This window comes from Hipposideros armiger, unplaced genomic scaffold (assembly GCF_001890085.2).
Source record: "Hipposideros armiger isolate ML-2016 unplaced genomic scaffold, ASM189008v1 scaffold_544, whole genome shotgun sequence".
NCBI classification, from domain to species: Eukaryota; Metazoa; Chordata; class Mammalia; order Chiroptera; family Hipposideridae; genus Hipposideros; species Hipposideros armiger.
The window spans coordinates 923,990-940,577 of NW_017731894.1; the positions used below are offsets into that span (position 1 = coordinate 923,990).

A 16,588-nucleotide genomic window follows, 5' to 3' on the forward strand; every position below is an offset into this window, starting at 1 on the left:
CTTGAGCTGTGGCCGGCTGTTTGTGACACCGCAGGTGCTGACCGATGCAGGTCCTACTGCCCATTCTGCTCCTGGGCACTGGAAGCTTCTCCTCCCCAGGGGCCCCCAGCACGGCGACACCACACGCCCAGCACGGCGACACCACACGCCAGCACTCCTCTTGTATTTCATGAGTCAGGAAAGGAAGGAGCCAGGCTGTGCATTCCAGAGCCTTCCTCGTCACAGCGACCCGGATTGTGCTTCCATCTGGGGGGACATTCAGCAGCTGGCTTCCTGGCCGGGGCTGTGCGGCTCGGTTTCCAGTGGGCGTCTGCCAGCTCTCTCGGTCCACCACGTGGGTATCTGCAAATTAAATCAAAGTCATGGGGAGAAACCTCTCAATAACAGGGCTATTTAAGCTCACAAGCATGTAATGGGAGGACCCGAGTCCCTTCCCTCCTCGCCTGAGCGGGACAGAGGCCCTGGTGCCCACCTGGCACTCCATCTGTCGCCATATGTCCCACCTCTTTGCCGATGGGCAGGGCCGTGTCACTAGTCCTGGCCAGTGGGCTGAGGGCAGGACAGAGATGGTGACATCTGGGCTGAGGTAGAGGAGAACCAGCGTGGGCTTCACCCCCTGCGTCCTCTGTGCCACGACCAAGGAGGCCACGTGTTCCTGAGTGTGGCGATGAGGGCGGAGCCTCTGTCTGCCTGGGCCTGGGGGTTGGGGAGCTGAATCCCCCCTCCCCCCACCACCCTGCTGTGGGCATGTGACTGGGACGCTAACTGAGTTTACGTGACTTTGAGAGTGTTTGTTACTGTCACAGACGCTGACTGCTACTGGGGCCACACACCTAGGACTTCTAGCTCTGTGTCTTCCTGTCCTCATGGTAAGTTGAGGATGGCAGTGATGGTGGTGATATCGACCACGCTGGCTCACCGTAACGATCAAACGTGTTAACACATGAAAAGCTGTTAAGAACAGTGTGTGGCCAAAGCAGCCACCCCATCAGGGCTGGCTGCAATAACGGGCATCCGACTTCGAAAGGCGTTGGACGCCAGGCTGAGGGCTGTGGACTTCATGTCACAGACCTGCGTTTTCCACAGTGTTCTCTGCAAACGCCGGTTCTGCGGGATATTAATGACTGTTGCACGAAAACAGGATTCTGCTTTTTTCTTTTCTTTGAGAAACACTAGATTAAATGAAGTGAGTGCATTGGTTTACTACAGGACTTGTCAGTGCCTTTAAGGTGAGGGATAGGGCTCCCCAAAAGTTGTTTGTTGACAGCGGTTTGGCAATCACTTTCGTCAAAGCATGTGACTGGGCTGAGAGAAGGAATGCGCTCGGCAGAGCCTGCTGTGCGTCCATCTGTCCCCATCTTAGCGCCACCCACCCCCATTAGCAGCAGCCCGGCCACCCCCACAGAGCCCTGGAGATCTCCTCTTGCGCTGGCTTCTGTGCGGTCCAGGCCCGTGTGGGACACGCACGCCACACCCAGAATGAGCTTCTGGCTGGATGCCCGTGGTGATGCATGAGACCAGTGTGGTCTTCATTCAACAGAATCCAGAGAAGAGGGAATGTCAGCTGTCAGGAGGACCCTCTCTGTCTTCCCACAGAAGGGAGGAAGAAATAGAGCCAGGTGTCCCCATGAGTGGCCCACCTCCCCTATGGACCCTGGCTCTGAAACATGCCCAGGATGGATGGGACCACAGAAACCCTCAGAGGACACGTGCGATGAGTCAGTCAGCTGATCAAGGTGGCACACACAGGCTGGCGGTCCATTACCACCGACTCTGTGGTTCTAGGAGGGAGAAGTCTCCATCCAGCGGCTTCCATGTCCTGTGAAGTGGGGAAGATCACCTGCTGAGCCTGAGGGCAGTTCCTGGCCAAGACGTTGCCGAGCCCTATGGGTCCTGGGTGGAGTGGGGGGCTCTGAGCAGAACCTGTTCTACAAGGACCCAGGCCATGCAGTTCAGCTCACAGGCATCCCTTGGGGGCCAACGATTCAGATGTATTCATTAGTTCTTTCATTCATTCATTCATTCATTCATTTATTCATTTATCCATTCACTTTTCATCCATGCATTCATTCATTTATTCATCCACCCATCCAGGCATCCACTCATCCATCCATCCATCCACCATCCATCCATCCATCATCCATCCACCACCCACCACCCACCATCCACCATCCATCACCATCCACCTACCACCCACCATCCATGCTCCATCCATCCATCCATTCCTCATCCATGCATTCACTTCCAGCTGAAGCTGTTGATAGGCATTGTGAACGGAATTGTGGGCTATGATCCCACAGGGGACTGGGCATGCATAGGGACAGTGCAGAGCAGGAACCAGAATCCAGACGACGTGGTCTGAGCCCCGCTCCATTGCCCACTTGCTGTGTTACTGGGACAGATCACTTACCACCTTAGTGTCCTCGTGAGAAGCCTGCCTGCTGGGGTCTTGCAGGTTGAGCAAGTTTTGCCTGGAAAGTGCTCAGAACAGGGCCTGGCCTGGTGCCCCGTGCCCTGGGGCCCCCTCCACAGTGTTGCCGTGTCAGGTGACGGCACTCGTTTCATGGGGCTGAACCGAGATGTGTAGCTGCCGGGCAGAGACCGCCCTCTTGCCTGCTGGCTGTTCTGAGATGGAGCGGCTTTGCATTCTCACAGACCCACAGTAATTCATAAGAATCCGAATGTATGCACGTTGCAAGACAAAATAGAGAACTAATTCACATGGAACAGTAAAATTAAATGTAATGCTGTACCATTTATTATATGCTCTTCATTTCAGTATGCACTTTGCATTCTCGACACATTCACATCCATTCTGTATGCGTTTTGCACAGCCACCGGGTACTGTGTTTTCCGGGTGATTTAAGAGACATCAAAGGCATTTTTAACCGAGAACCTTCTGTGCCCATGGCAGGGCCCACCCCCGTGTGATGTATGAAGCCGCCGTGTGAACAAGGACTCCACGCGTGCCTCACTCTGAACAGGAAGACGGAAAGTAAGACTTCGGCAGCTGTCCCTCACCCAGGTGGCAGGATCTCCATGGCACTGAGTCCCCGACATATGCGTGCCTCTCGGTTTCCTCTGAAGTCACGTACTTAAATGTGACGCGTGATGGTCTCACACACAACAGCAAGGCTGCTGCTGTGTGTCCAGGTGGGAGAGGGCGGTGGCCCGGGCCAGGACAGAGGGCCAGGGGGCCAGGGAGAGTGGACCAGGCTGGTGTTAATCAGACCTTGCTGATGGAAGGGCGTGGGGAGAGAGGAGGGGATGGCTGCGCTGGGCTGTCACTGTCCCCTGCCTGCAGGCAAGGAGTGAAGGAATGTGCCCTGTGAATAACTCCCTGCCCTCCTCTGGCCTCTGTGGACCAGGCGCTTCCTGCCGCCAGCTTCTGTCCCCACTTCCCTGGCAGCCCCCAGGCTCATGAGCAAGACAAGTGTACACTGGACATGAGTGCCGGGAGCGATCGCTCAGCTTGGACACCTCTGCAGTGTTGCTGGGGCTCCTCGTTGCTGCTTGTACCCTGCAGTTCCCCCATCCAGTCTCCTCTGCAGCCAGGGCTGACTCTGCAGGGAAGCTCGCGGTGAAGTGGGGCTGCTGCGGTGGCCCAGCCACACCCGGACCCCTCCCAGGCTGGGAGGTCACTCCCAGCTCTAAAATCCCACAAAACCGCCACCCATTCACCCACAGTTATTTAATGAGCACCTACTGTGTGCACGGCAGCTGGGATGGGTGGTGCCTGAGCACAAGGACCTGTTTCTACAGGGGAGAGTACTAGCCAGACATTCGTTACTTGTCAGCCGTGCTGAGTGGGATGAAGGAGGGGACAGCCCAGGGGAGGTGACCTGGGGGGCACAGGATGGGGACACAGGGAGCACTTCCCTGGAGAAGGAGGCTGGAGCCGAGATGGGAGGGTTGAGTAGGTGCTGATGGACATTGGGGAACCTTGTGGGCAGAAGGGCAGGAGGTGGGGCCTGTGGGGAGGCATGTGATGTCTAACAGACTAAGGTCCAATGAGGCAGGACCACAGCCAGCGCTGGGGAAATGGGGGAGACAGACCCCAGGGCCCAGTCAGTCCCTGTGAGGTCTCCTGCTGGTGCGGCCCCCCAACCCCTGCTCTGCTCTGTAAAGGGACCTGGGATCTGCACACACAGTCCCAGGCTCCATGAGCAGGACCCTGCTAGGTCTTGACAATAGGGACACTGGTGGGGACCCTAGGTGGAAGGGGCCTCTGGAGGGGGTGTCCCTCTAGTCCCCCCAGCTTCCATGCAGATTCCCCTTGGGGTCCCAGCCCTGGCTGGACACCCCTCCCCTACTGTCCTACACCTCCCCCAGGATGTTCCCCCCCCCCCGCGAAGTGGGCAGTGGGCAGTGGTCCAGTGAGTGTGCTCCTGGGGTCTGCTCACCCCTCCTCCCCCAGACCCAGAGCGGCTGCAGACCTGCGTCCTGCATCTGCTCAGGTGTGCCCAGCAGCCTCCAGGCCCATCACCCCAAAGCCACCACCTGTGTGACCATGTGTCCCTTTCCTGTCCAGACCCTGCGTTACAGCGTTTGAGGTCTGGGTGCCGTGGGGAGGCACTGCAGGAACTTAAATTACGAAGTGACTTTATTTATGTTTTTAAAAGATGACCTGGCCACTCACAGAGAATGGGAGCAGCCAGCCACTGATGGAAGGGGTGGCAGTGCAGGTGGATGAAGGGGACACATTCAGAGGCGGTGAGGACTTGAGCCAGAGCCCTGGGGGGCCATTCCATCAGCCCCCTACGCGGAAGGAGACCCCGCGGTTTAGGGGCACAATCGACCCTCGCTGCCCTCCCATTGCTAACGAGGACTTGCAATCGCCTGGGTTCCAGCCCCATGCCTGCTGACCCTTAAGTTGTCCAGGCCCATCTCCGCAGATGGTGCCTCATTATCTTGACGCTTCCTGTTTGAGGCGAAAATGAAACAAAAAAACGAGAAACGCAGGGAAAACTGCTGACACCACCGGCCTGGCTTCAAGCATCATCCGTCATCTTCCCGTCTCCACAGAACTGCGTTCGTGCCCAGAATGCAGATGTCCTCCCGTTGGCCTAAGCTTCCCGCGCCAAGACCTGGGCAGCGGTGGGGGCGTTGGGGGGCTCCCCCCCCAGGACAGGGAACGGGAGGAGGCTGCTTTCCCCCCGTTTCCAGACAGGTGGACGGGAGGTCAGATAGACAGGGAGCAAATGCGGGGACCCAGGGCAGTGCACCGTCCACTTCCGGTGGGTCCGGTTTGCATTGAGAAGGGGCTTCAGCCCCCCCACCTGGGCCCAGGCCTGTGCAGACCCTGGGGGACTGCACCCCTACAGGTAAAAGGACGTCACACCGTTGTTGGACCACCTGTGCTCAGTGCAGGTGTGCAGGGGCTGAGGTGGAGAAGGCCAGGAGGGGTCTTGGGGGGCGGGGCCAGGCCGGAGGGGCGGGGCCAGGCCGGAGGGGCGGGGCTGTACCTCTGGGGTGAGGCCACACTGTCCTTTAGCAGGTGAGAAGGTAGACAAAGTGACGTCTGCTTGGGACGCGTCTCTGTGGGTCTCTCCCTCTCTCTCACTGCTTCCATCTCACCATCTTCTCTATTGAACCTCAAGAGAAATGGGGAGAATTAATCACACCGCACAGTCCATGACATGTTTGTCATTTATCATCTGCGTGGAGATTCCATCTGGTTTTGTCATTTCTTAATCCCCCTTTAACCCCGTTTCTCATCCCATTATCATCCTGCTCTTAGAAAGTCATAAAACTGTCTAATAGTATCTCTTCTTTATTGAATTTTTATCTTATTTATTTGAAAGTGTTAGTTGAGATTCTTTTCTAAGACTTCATGCTTAGGAAATCCTTGAGCTGTGTCTCATGACTGACTTTTTACTGGAATGTGTTCTTGCTGAAGTCCATTGCTCTTCATGGGCATATACTTTAAATATGCACGGAAAGCATCGTGTTACCATTTCGTTCTGTTTATGCCATTTTTAATTTTGACCAATAACTATGTTTTCCACATATGCTCATGTTGCTAAATGCACAGCGCCTCCATTGTTTTCATGCCTGCGTCATTCTCCGAGGCCCACGCTCACCACGCTCTCCCTCTCCAAGCTCCCAGGACACCCACCCAGGGACCTCCGACTCCCGGCCACCAGGGGCACGCTCTGAGAACACCCTCCTCCATGTCCCTTCTGGACCTGTAAGAACCTCCCCGGGTGTGTGCTTGGGTGGGTCCCTGGTCACAGAGTGTGCGTGTACTTGATTTGACTAAATAGTGCCAGGTTCCTCTCCAGGACGGCTGCACCATCCACCCTCCCACCTGCAGGGCACAGGTGGCCCCGTGGCCCCGTCTCCCTGGCAACACTGGTAGCAGCCAGCTTCCTAATCACTGGCAGCCTATTAGATGTGAACTTGTATCACGTCGTTGCTTTAATTTGCACGTCTCTCACAACCACCTGTTTGCAGCGCGGTGGCATATGCTTAGTAGCTGTTTGAGGTTTCCTCCTCCGAAGATTATCTGTTCATATTCCTTTGTCTATTTGTGGGAATTCTTTTTCTTGTTGATTGACAAAATTACATAGTATATCCTAAATATTGATTGTTTGCCAGTTTTAAATGTTGCAAACATATTCTCCCATCTGTCAGCTGTCTGTTAATTTTGCCCATGACCTTCGCTGTTAACAGACACCCTTAGTTTGGATGTAATACAATTAATCATTTTCATGTGTCTGGCTTATTAAAATTTGTTTTTAAAATAATTCCCAGCCACAATTTCACAGATATCCGACCCAGTGTCCTATTTTATTTCCTTTGCTACTTAGGCTCTTCCCATTAGGACCCCACCTGTTTGTGGTGTCAGGCAGGGGTCAGCCTTTGTCCCCTCACAGTTGGCCCGACACTATCTTCCCCACAGTCCGTCCTCTGTGTCACCGTTTACGGGGCCACTTCCGCCACTGTCTCTGCAGCCATCTTGTGAACAAGTTATCAGTTTGTTGGTTTTGCTGAAGTGTCCTAGTTTTGTTGACTCCTTAGGGAGAACCGGCCCCAAGTACACAGGACGTTGAAAACATGATCCTCACTTCACTCCGGCTGCAGCTTTTGGGGCCCTCAGACCTGGTCCCTAAGCTGATGCTGCGATGGGGACTCAGGAGAAGTGATATGGTCAGGTGGCCCTTGGGAAACTGGGGGGTGGGGGGGGGACAGGGAGCCAGGGCCACAGGGGATCAGGCCAAGGTGTCTTCACGTGGTCCTCAATCAACCCGAACACGGAGTGTTGTCACATCTCCGAGCTGTCCTGAGCGGAGGCTCGGGACCTGTGGGGTGACCCTCACGTGTACTTCAAGGCCTCCCTAGGATTGGGTGGGGGCCGGGGGGTGGCCCTGCTGTTGCGTGTTGACTGGCTGGGGGGGAGGGTGCTTTGTAGCGTTTGCCAATTCTCTGTAGTATGGATTTTCCTCCATGACTGATTTTAAGCTGGGCCCTTCTTCCTGGAGCTGGCATCTGGTCACAGGGCAAGAGTAAGACAGAAATGAGTGAGGAGGCTCTGCCTTCGCCTTCCACGGGTGCAGCCGAGCTACAGCCCCAAGCCCACCTGTCGCCCTGCACCACCAGCTGCCCCACAGACCATGGGGCCACACACACCTGCCATCCAGAGGCTCCACGCTGGGAGGAGACTCCAGCCGGAAGTGGTAGTTCTGGTTACAGAGGCCGCTTCTTTAAAGGGATCCCTTCACCCTCACCCCCACACACACATGCAGGTCAGGGTCCCAGTGCGTGTCGAAAGGCACAGCTGATATCTGACGGACTTGATGGGGACAGCTCAAGGCATTCGGGTATAATCACCTCGTCAATGAAATACAGGTAGTGCCAGTTCAACTGCAGCTGCAGGTAAACGACAAGTAATTTTACTCTAAGTGTGTCCCTGTGAGTGTGTTCTAAACACGACGGGGCGGGGGGGGGGTGAGGAGGAGGGTGGCAGGTGGGCGGGCACCACTCGGGATGCCCCCCTGAGGCTGTGAACGAGACCACCCTGGGTGGGGTGCCCACCGAGTGACAGGAAACTGGGGCAAAGGAGCACTCAGGATGGTGATGAAACTGTCCCCTGCTGACACGCGCCCCAGGAAGAGTCCGCGAGTGGGAGCAAAGTGGAGCCAGCAGCCCAGGGGTGTGTGAGGCAGGCAAGTACCATCTTCCCTGCCGGGGAGGATGCAGGCGGGGCCGGCACAGGTCTCTGCAGGCAGCAGGGGAGGGGACGGGCTGCACTGAGCGGTGACTCCACCACCACTTTCACGGGAAAACCTGTCACTTCATCAGATGCACAACAAGCTTTGGGCATTAGATGGAGCCAACAGCCGGGCTTTCTAAATTCCCTACAGATGAGTGTTTCTGGCTCCCTTTTCTTGGGAGTTAGGAAGTCAAACACTGCATTTTTCAAAATGCCTCCCGTCTCCCTTCTTCCCAGCTGAGATCAAGGGGAGCGAAGGAGAGAGGGAGCCTTGGGCTGGACATTTGACACCTTTAATTTAAGTCACAGGTTCTAGGTTGCAGGGATTCGTTGCCCAAACTTCACGGAGTAACAGCACCAGCCCTCGGACTGCAGTTGACGGTTCTTTCCCCCAGTTCTCCTCCTGGTAAGAAATGGGTTTCCGTGGAATCTGTGAGATCTTGGTGGTGGGTGACATGGGGTGGGTGCCTAAGAACCTTCTGGAACCTTCCAGCGGGGACAGTGGCACCAACCGGCAGAGGCCTGGAGTTAACCAGCCAGGAGGAGCGCCCCATTCGTCCCCGGGCCAGACTCCCTCCCCACCAACTGCAGATTGCAAATGACAGCTTCTGTTCATGCAGGGGACACCCCAGCTTTTCCATTAGGTTCGGTTCCCCTCCTGGCAGGTCACCTTTTGATTCCTGTTCAGCTTTAACGAGTCCTCCTAACTGGGTGTGCTGAGTGAGACGCTGAAATCAATTCCTCACCCTGACTCGGGCGGCTTTCATCTTGGATTCCTCTGGCTCTCCAGGATGCCTCCAGGCACGCTAGTATCTTAATTCATCTTCTGTGACCTAACAAAGGGATTGTCCAGCGTGGGGGCACTTCCATGTCACACACGTCACAGCACAGGCCACAAGCTGCTTTCTGAGGGGCAGTCATCGGGGACACCAAGGGTCAGGCTCATGTCTCCTCGCAGACCTGTGGTCAATGTCCGTCCACAGCCAGATGACGTGGCCACCGTCGCCCTGGCTGAAGTGGCCTGTGACTGCCATCTTCCGTGTTGTCCGTTTCGTTCCCTCCACTTCCAAAAACAAAACCCCGATTTTGCTCTGGGAACGCCCACCTTCCCCACCCTTAGCTCATAGAGCACCTTTGGAAGTGGTCTGCCCTTGAACCGCGCATTTCACAAAGGGCGGAGCCAGTCAGGTTCGCATTTCCAGTCAGAGCAACCCAGGCATGACATGCAACCTGTCACTGCTGGGCCACGAGGGACAGAGGAAATGAAGTATGTCACTTCCCTCACGGACTCCCTGGGGTGGGGACAGCCCTGTTCCTCCTGGTGCAGGCCGAGCACAGGTCTCCATCTGCCAGCTCGGGAGCCCCGTTCTAACCTGGGCCGGTGGACGTCTGCTGTGACCTGCACAAGCCTCCCGGCCTGGCCAGCAGCCTCAGAAAATGTGTGCACACAGGCTGAATAGACATGTCCATGCAGGGCTGTTCAGTCACCCAGATGCAGACTTGTCCCGTCACAGGGCTCCCAGCTCCTCCCGGGAAGACACCCGTGGAGACGGCCCGGTGGTGCGAGGTTGTGTAAAGGTCTGAGTTAGAAATGAATTCACTCCCGGGAGCACACTGACATGCCCACCTGCCTCAGTGCAGGCTGGGATGTACCTGGACAGGTGCAGGGCCGGGTGTAGGCGCACTGCGGGAGGCACTGTGGGTGGGGGCCCTCTGAAGGTCACAGGATCCTGGGCAAAGCACCGTGTTTGTCTGCTGGGGATCTGGTGCGTCTCTGCCCATAAGTCCATGGGTCCAGGCACGTCTTCATCCCCAGGCGGTCGGCCGTGTGATGCCCTCAGCACTCAGAGCCACTCTGCCCTCTGTTTCCTCAGGAGCTGTAAGCACTTGACCCCATGCAGGAAAAGCAGCAACAGGGTGCCAGCGGCAAAGACAAACCTGGGCACCCCCGCTGCCATCAGAACAACACCCTCAACACCCAGCCCCCAGCACCAGGTCGGCTGTGGGGACACAGGACCCTGGAGACCGCTCTCCTCACAGAATCACTCTTGCCCAGCTTGTCAAGAGCAGCACAACACAGGTCAGAAACCGTAAAGGGAGTCGATAAAAAGCAAACCCGCCTCAGCTCCATCCCCCTGGCTCTCAGCAGCTTCCTCTTTGCTCCAAACCCAGGCCTATTGTACATATAACCAGCCTCAATTTAGTCACTGAATTTCAGTTACGGCATTTTTGAGGATTCAAACAGCAACAAGCATTCACACACTGTGTGTGGATATAATCCTAAAACCTTACTGCAGTGTCAGCTTCACAAAGCTTGTTTCTTGAGAAATGTCAAAATGCAACCTCTCCTTCAATGTACTTTCTTATCCTCTTTTTATTATGTTTTTTTTTTTATACAGAAATTTCCTCTTTCAAGGGAGGCTGACATGGAAAAGTCAAGGGTTCTTTATTATTGTAAAAATCGGAGGGCATTTTTTTTTCCCTCTCTTCTGTTCTATTCCAGCCCGTCATGGGTCCCAAGGGTCTTCACAAGCTTCATGTTCTCCATGTGCACCCACGTCAGCCTGCCTGGCTGTCCTTGTGATGACCTTGCGCGTCCCCAGGAGGGATTATCACGTGTGGTGAGTGTGCAGAGCCTGGGGTCAGCCGTCACGGCAGGTGGCCAGGATAAGCTCACTTAGTCTCTCTTAGCTTCAGTCTCGTCTTCTGTGAACTTGGAATTAGGAAAAGACATACCACCTGAGATTAGTCAGCATCTACGTGGATTGTAGCACCAAGCTTGGAAGGTATGAAGCACTCAGGGCACGTCAGCTATCATTACCACGGTTATTTTAATTGCGAGACTTTTCCCCTTTATAGTTTCTTTGCTCTCTCGGGAGACATTGCTCTTCGCTAGACTCTTTCTATAGCGGCTTCTGGTTAACTATCAAGTCTAAAATAACTGAAGTTTAATCAGACCTGAAACACAGGGAGAATCCATGCTGGAAGGTGGTCATCAGCACGTGTCAAGGTGCCTACGATGTGCCACACACCTTGTCAGGTAAATGATGATCAGTCATTTCCTCCTCACAATATCGCGGTGAGGTATGTGCTGTATCTCCATTTTACAGATGAAGGAAATGTGGCTCAGAGAGGTTCAGTAACTTGCCCGTGGTCCACAGCCAGGCAGTGACAGAGCCATCACCTTGCATAAAGGACAGGCTGACTGTAAAGCCCTCTCCCCCGTGCCACGCCTCCTTCCATTCCATTTATAATTATTTTAAATTAAACCTTCAAAGATAGCTGGAGCACAGTACAAGCAAAATACTTTTCACATGAATTTGGAGTTTGCTGAGCCCTATCATGGAGCAAAGGATATTTTTTTTAACTTATTTTTTTCCCTTTGTGTTTCAGTTTGTTTAATGTCTATTGACTTCTTCCTTCCTAAGCTGTGTCAATACTGATGGCTCTGTGACAGGCTGTCATCATCTCCATATCATTTTATTTTTTTCTCCTGTGTCAGCATGTGATTCTTGACTATAGCTTCCATTTCCAGTAGAAACCCCCCATTTGTTTGTGCATGTTCTCCACAGTTTTCATGAGAGCCTTTAACATATTAACCATAGTTATTTTAAATTCTCTGATAGTACCAACATCTTTGTCACATCTGCGTGTGGTTCTGTTAATTGCTTTGTCTTTTGACAGTGGATTTTCTTTCTTGCCTTTTACTGTGTCCTGTAATTTTTGGATGAAAGCTGGACATCCGTGTGGAGAGTGGAAATTTAGACGAATATTTTTTACAACTAGAAATAGATACCCCTCTCCTTTTACTACGACTTCATTTGGTGTGGGAGTGAGTGGCTCTAGATAGGGGCTGGGCCCGGGGTGTTACTTAAATGGCCCCCACCACCCTCTCCAATCTGACCTCATGCAGACGTGCTCTTTGGTCACATTGTTTCAGTAGCACTCAAGTTTGTTCGGTCGGTCAAATGCCCCAGACTTTACCCCATCTTGTGGGACTTTGCGTTTGCTCTTCTGTCTGTCTAGAGCATTCCTCCTGAACCATCAGCGTGGCTGGCTCCTATCCTCATTCTCAGCACAAACGTCTCTTCACAAGAGAACTTCTCTGACGCCACGGAAGTGGCCTCCCCGAGTTATTCTCCATCTCATCGCTGTCTTTTCTTCTGTAGTAGCAATGATCACTATCTAAGCTCATCTCGCTTTGTTACTTATTTTGTGGTTTGCTGTCTGTTTCCTCAGCGGGCAGGACCTTGTCATCCTTGATCTCCATTTATCAGCAGTGCCTGGAACAGTGTCAGGAATCTAGTGTATGACTGATAAAACTCTCCTGAATGGATGAAGGAACCAGCGAATTATAAAACCTTCTGTGAGGCTGATGAAGTAGCTCCTCCAATCTGAAGCCTCCCTTCCCGCTCCCCAAACTGTAGGGACAGCTGTTCCCGAGTCAGGAGGCCAAGGAAAGGGTCAGCTCCTCACCTGTCGTTTGCCCAACACAGTGCTCCTTCCAGCCCAGCGGTCCCCATCTCCTCCCCAGCTCAGCTACTCCCAGAACTTTGGTGTGTAGCCCTTTTCCCTGAAGTCACCGAATGTCCCCCCCAAACCCACCCTCCAAACTGAAGATGTTGTCACACCCAGACAAGCCTCCTCAGCCCTGGGCAAACCCTATTTTCTGGTCAAGAAAAATAATAATAATTGTTTGAGCTCCTCCTGGGCCCGAAAGCGAATTTGACATTTGTTATGCTGCGGTAACCATTTCCCCCAAAGCACTCTCATAAGTGTAGTGGCACAGATTTCTAAGCCATCAACTCAGGTGTGCAAAATAACTTTATTCTCTTATAACTAAATATAGTTCCTCTCTAGAGCCTTCATTCTGCCTAATGGTAGAAAAAAATAGATTCAATTTCAGGCGAACGGCATCAATTCAGGGCAGCAGACACTTTTTCTGGACAATTGAGGATTTCTTCCCTCCTCTCTTAGGGACCTCTGAGTTGCTGGTTCACACAGGGTCAGGTGGGACCCCCAGCCATCACCGGCCGGGCTGACATCTGCTGATGGTGCACATCCTTATTGAGGGTCTGGCCCTATAATGCTAAGCGTGCCTGGTGTCACGTCCCCTGACCCAGCACGTTCCCCTGGTGTCTGGCCCTCCCTTCACTGTAGGATTTTGTCCTCTGTGGACCTGGGGCATACCACACTCCCCCGCACCCCCCCACCACCACCACATATTGGGGGTGAGAACCCAAAGGGTCTGTCCTGGGTCCTCTCTGCCCTGAAGCCCTGCCACCCCCTGCCAGCCCTCTCCTCTCTAACTGCCCTCACTCTGGCTGTGTGAGGTCGCCTGGGAGGTCGCTGCCTCCCGAATCTCAGATAGGAAACAGTCCAAGTCTTCTGTGCGTTCAGACCCTACATTGATGGGGGCATCTGTCACGCTCCATTCTAGGGCTGACTTTGGGGGAGGGTGTTGGCTGCAAGGCCCCTTCTCACACACCCTCCTCAAGTCTTTCCTTTTGGATTCTTTCTCTTTCCCAGCCCCGAGATAAGCTTGATCTATTTGAGGCTGGGAAAACAACGGACTCTGAAGATATTCTCCCGAGTATCTCTGCATTACAGCAGGACAATGTATTTGAGGGAAAAAAAAAAAAACCTTTAAAAAAACCCAATAATGTGATTCCTTTGTTGTCTATTTCTGCCGGTAGGACTTGCCCTAAAGCAGAAGCCTCTGGGGCCATGGCCACGTGGGAGGCGAGAGGAAAGGAGCCCTCCGGCAAAAACGCACCAGGCAGCTCCTGCCACCGGTATGGCGACCTTCCCTTGTGACGGTGTCTGGCTCAGGATCCTTGGACAAGACCTCCCTCCTGGCCTTCTGGGCGTGGAGGGCTGCCGGGGGACGCCCCGGGGACAGCGAGCAAACCGCCCTGCGCCGACTCCCACATCCTGGGCCCGTGGGGCAGTCAGGACGTCCTGAGGTCACCTCGGCGGGACCAGTGGCTTCTTCTGCGGGGCTATTTTATGACCGAAGCGAATCGTGAACAGACGCGGGCCCCAGCTCCCTCTGCATGTGTTTGCAAGGGGCGGTGATGGAGTTAGTTCCCTGGGCAGGAAGTCGGGGCTCGCGGGCCAGCCCCCCACGCTCACACGCTGCAAGCCTGAGACTCAGCTTCCACATCTGCGGGATGGGGCCGCTGGGAAGGTGACGCGGCAGCACAGGGCCTGGGCCGCAGGCTGTGCTCCACAAGGTCCCACGTGACCCTCTCTGATTCTCTGTGTCGCCAGGAAACGAGGAAGCGAGAAAATGGAAGAGAAGAGGCAGAGGGCCCGGCACGGTGACTGAATGCGCGACCGCAGACACCAGAGCCAGGCTCCCGACGCGACAGCATCTGCGGGCCACACGCCCAGCACTCCCCACTGTCCACCCAGGACCCTAACACGCTTCCTGAGGGCCTGGGTTGGGGCAGGGACCGCCACGGAGTCAGCTAGCTTCCGGTGACTGGTGCCCAACTCAGGGGACCCATTCAGCTGTGCGACAGCGACCGGGTACGAGGGGCCTAAACAAAGCGGGGGACTGTGGAGGGTGCCGCAGTGGCCCCACCATGGCCTTGTCCCACCAGCCCGGCTGACGCGCTGGTGAATTGTGGTGTTTCTGGAAGAACAGCTGTCCTTCTAAACCTTGGGGGCGCTATTGTGACAGCACAAAGTGGAGGAATGGGCTTTGGGGGGGCAGAGCCAGTGCCCCATGGGTGGGCCCAGGGCATGTTTCCAAGCCATGGGGGCCGCTTCCGTTTATAACTAAATAATTCAAGAGGAAGGAGGCAGAGCTGGAGTGTGACTTCAGCTGGGTAAGGTGATTATGGGCAGGTCAGGGAGAGAGCACCAGGAAGGCCTGGTGAATGTTTTAAGTTGCTTTTGTGCTGCTGGACTCTGTACAACAGTCACCACTTTTATTCTCTGTCACAATGACAGCGAGTTAATGCGTTTCACAAGAACCATATATCAACTGTCCTCCCTCTGCCATGTAAATCCAAGCACACCATGCCCTCAAGCAGTCCTTCCCGCCCGTGATCACCACCTGGTGAAGCCCACCGCGGGGCGGACAGGGTGCTCTGGCCGTCTCCACACGCAGCTCCAGCCAGCCCGACGCCCCTGCTCCATGCGTGCTGCAGATCCTGACTCCACAGGGAAAGCCACCGCCATCTGGAGGGAGAGTCAGAATGCACAGCTAGTCTGACTCTTGTTTGGCTAAGACCTTTAAAAATGAATGCTGTGCATATCTGCACGCACAGGAGTCGGTGCGGTCGTCTGCGGGTGCGGTCGCCTGCGGGAGGACCAAGCGTCCTCTCTATGTGGGAGTGATTTTTCCTGCACAAGAGCCTGTCAACTTGCCTCTCGCTTCTAGGAACAATGGCCACCCCCGCTCCCCTGAGTCTGAGATAAAGACAGAATTGTCTCGCACCATAATGTGTTCCCAGCACTCAGGCATCCGCTCCATCTTTCTGAGTGGGCGTCAACGTATGCGCTGCAGACACAAGTGCAGGCCCAGGGCCTGGTAGGCCGCAGGTGCTCAGCAACGTTTACTGCGTGGCTGGTTGGATGGACACTAAAACCTGGGGCAGAGGCTGCTGTATCCCTGTGGGTGCTACAGGACGGAGCTGCTCTGATTGACAACCCCTGGCTGCATCCTGGTCCTGAGGTGAGAAAAGCAGCTCCTGATGTTTCCACGTTTTGCTGGGGGGAGGTGGGGAGCAGTCACAGAGCCTCTTGTATAGACAGTGCCACCCGGCAGGGCACTGGGCCCTTGAGCCTTCACTTAATGTTTTAAGTGAAAGAATAAGGGGCCATGAGTGATGTTTCCATGTGTCCCTCCTGCACCATCGCCATCCAAGCTAGGACCTCGGGAGGGCAGCGGGTCGCTCACAGAGCCCCCAACTTCCTGAGGAGCATGGTGTTACCATGGTGCCTCGCTCCACGACCCCACCGGTCACGAGCCAGATTAAATCTCTAGGCATGAGCCAACCTCAGGCCCTGGACGTCAGTCACCGATTTGGAGAGTGGACACACCTTTGAAAGCAGGCCCAGCCTGGCCATGCTGCTCCCAACGCTGCAGCGCATGGTGCCCGAGCCCACTGGGAGCAGAAAGGCGGGAGACAGGTCGGTGCCGCTTTGGGGGAAAAGCGAGAGTTCCAGGTGCCCAAAACACGCGGCCCTGATTCTGGGGGGATGCTGACAACGCTTTCACAAAGGCAGTTCTGATGGTTCTCAAACTGAGCCTCAGCCTGTCAGGGTGTCTGGAGGTCCTTCCCGGTTCTCCCAGGAAGCCCCTCTAACCGTGATGTGGAAACTCCCAGCCTGGGCACGGGGACCCAGCCTTGCACCCCG

At 54.9% G+C, this 16,588-nt stretch overlaps 1 long non-coding RNA gene across 1 annotated transcript; it reads left to right on the forward strand.

The window, feature by feature from the left end:
* Positions 1 to 10,092: 10,092 nt before the first annotated feature.
* Positions 10,093 to 14,020, forward strand: LOC109396792 (uncharacterized). Its single transcript, XR_002126919.1, has 4 exons — positions 10,093 to 10,295; positions 10,719 to 10,836; positions 12,455 to 12,771; positions 13,912 to 14,020. It is a non-coding gene; the product is annotated as an uncharacterized LOC109396792 (long non-coding RNA).
* The last annotated feature ends 2,568 nt before the right edge of the window (positions 14,021 to 16,588 follow it).